General features: G+C 49.8%; 1 long non-coding RNA gene across 1 annotated transcript; it reads left to right on the top strand.

The window, feature by feature from the left end:
• Positions 1–2,009, top strand: LOC147646896 (uncharacterized). The gene is made up of 2 exons (XR_015281762.1): positions 1–334; positions 910–2,009. It is a non-coding gene; the product is annotated as an uncharacterized LOC147646896 (long non-coding RNA).
• Positions 2,010–2,709: the final 700 nt, after the last annotated feature.

Here is a 2,709-nt window from a genome sequence, read left to right on the forward strand (position 1 = left end):
GGGGCCGCCCGGCGAGCCCCCGGAGGCGGGCCCGGGGCCAAAGACCTGCGCGGAGCGCCGAAGAGCCGGCCTGTGCAAGCGGCCGCCCGCTCGCCGCCTCTGCCGGGGATTCGAGTCGAGTCACGCCGGGGGCCGGCGGCTTCCAGCCGCGTCCCACCGCCCGCTTCCGCCTGCTTCCTTTTCCCCGCTGTCCGCCCCGAGGTGCCGCTTGCTGGCTGGTGCCGTGTCTGCTCCCCGCGGGGTGGGGACGCCCCGTTGCCGGCCTGTGCAAGCGGCCGCCCGCTCGCCGCCTCTGCCGGCGACTCGAGTCGAGTCACTATGACTCTTAACAGAGGTAAGTTTGCATTCCTAACTGGGCCTAGCCGCTGAAATCAGACCTCCTCGTGGTCCCGCTGGATACCCGCAAGGGTAACTAGCTGATTTCTGCCCCAGTGTGAGTGAGGTTGTGTTTTTCACTGCCTCCCTGCCTTTGGACTCGCCACCCAAAGTGCAGTTTCACGATTTTGCGCCGAAAAGTTATCGGCAGAAGCTCCTTAAAAGCTCCCTGCCTGAAACCGAGCCCGCGGTCAAGTTGGGCAAAGCTGACAGCGCTTGAGGGGGTGCTGTTAGTCAATATTCCCTCAATTGGACTTAGTTTTACTTTGAAACGGCACCACGGTAAAGGCTTTAAAGCTACTCCGTGTGTCCACGGCAACTCAAACTAATTTTAAAGACTGGTATATAAAATCGCCACAAAACCCAAATTTTAAACCCTCAGAATTGGGAAGGGAGGTTTGGAAAGTTTAAAACTGGAGTTCTACAACTCGATGCATTGTGCCGAAGAATGTAATGCCCATTGTGTGGGGCGGGAGGGGCTGGAGGAATACCCTGATGTGTACTGTGATGATACAATGACTTGCTTATCTCTAGATGATAACGGGATTGATAAGAGCCAGGAAAAGACTGCCACATCCCCACCCACCCAGGAAGAAGCAGCAGTTTTATCAGAGCCAGAGGAAACCACTATTCAACCACCAAACAATGGGGAATCAGAAGACTGCCCTGTCATATCAGTTCCAGATGAGAATCCACCCTGCCCGTGCTGCGGTATTAAAACGAATAAAATGCCTGGATTAATTGAACATTTACTCAGAGCACATGGAATTAGAGAATGCAAATTTAAATGCAACGAATGTGATTTGGAAAATACAAATTTTCACAGCATTGCCTGCCACTATCCAAAATGCAAAGGTAAAATAAAAAAAACATCCCCAGGAAAATGGCCCTGCAATGTATGCCAGATGAGTTTTCAAACTAAAATTGGACTGGGACAACATAAAAGAATTGCACATCCAGCAGTCAGAAACCAGGAGAGGCTAGAAGCCATGAGACCAAAAGAAACATCAGCAAGAGGAGCCCACAAGAAATGCTGGAGTGAAGAGGAGGAAAATCTGCTAATCCAACTAATAAAACAATATGAGGGTAATAAAAACATTAATAAACTGATTGCTGAACACATCCCATCCAAAACTGCAAAACAAATCAGTGACAAGAGATGCTGTCTGATGTTAAAACAACAAGCCTCAATTGGTTTACAAACTAACAGAAAAACAGAAGAGCAGCCACAGGAAAAAATTCAAAAGCCATCAAAGCGTAAAGAAACCAAAATAAAGCAGTTGAAAAAACACTAGTAAGATATTATCCCATCAAAGATCAGTGATGGCACCTTCATTTTGTATCAGGAAGCCTTCCAAGAAATTCTCAAAAAGAAAAATAAGAATCCCACCCACACCATTAGTGAAATAACCAAAGACTGCATGAAGGTATTTAAAGAGATGCACAGCTGGGAAAAGAACACGGCCTCATCCGTGGGGCTGTGCCTGGCTGTGCTGCTGGAGCTCCACAGGGACCTGATCTGGGAGGCTCTGTCTGCTGTGGCCACCTGATCCAGCAGGCATTCTCCATTTATTTCAAGACTGTTCTTTTATCATTTTTCTGTAGTGTATAAATAAAAGATGTGTTCTAATAAACAGACTGCAAGACTGTTCTTTTGCTGCCCAGGGTCTGCAGGGCATAGAGGAAGAGGGGGAAAAGGGTCTTTGTGATCAGCAAGCTGCCCAGGTGTGCAGTGGTGCAGGGAAAATGGCCAGAAGCCCCTTGGCCTTTGGTGGTTGTGCTGAAGGCACAAGCCCTGTCCCAGCCTGGCAGCGCCGTCTGTGTCCTCCTGCCCATGTGGTGCTGGCTGGATTGCTGAGGGCTCCCAGGTCTGTCTTGATCCAGCTCCATGAGCAGCCCCCAGGCTTGATTTGCCTTGTTCCTGACAGCCGGCTGCTCTGGTGCTTCCCTGGGGCTCCTAACTGGAGCAGGTTTATCTGAGGGGGATGAGAATGCCAGGATGTGCCAGGACCAGAGCCCTGGGGTTTCCAAGGAAGAAACCATCAATCCCCTTTTCCAGGAGATTCCAACCCTCTAAATCACACCTGGGATAGAGATCAGCGGAATGGTTGGAGTGCTTAAGACCGGAATGCTGGGAAAAAACCTGATCTTTAATTAACCCCATTTCCTGATGGGAAATAATCTAGGATTTCAGTTCCTGGAACTGGAAAAAGAAGGAAATGTTTATTTGGGCGGTGCCATAGGTGCTCCTGGATGGGGGATTTCCCTAATCCATCCTTCCCTGATTGAGGAATGGAAGTTTGTGGGATGAGCCAGGATTAACAGACCCCTCCC

The sequence above is a fragment of the Cyanistes caeruleus genome, unplaced genomic scaffold, assembly GCF_971803275.1.
Source record: "Cyanistes caeruleus unplaced genomic scaffold, bCyaCae1.hap1.1 HAP1_SCAFFOLD_76, whole genome shotgun sequence".
Lineage (NCBI taxonomy): Eukaryota > Metazoa > Chordata > Aves > Passeriformes > Paridae > Cyanistes > Cyanistes caeruleus.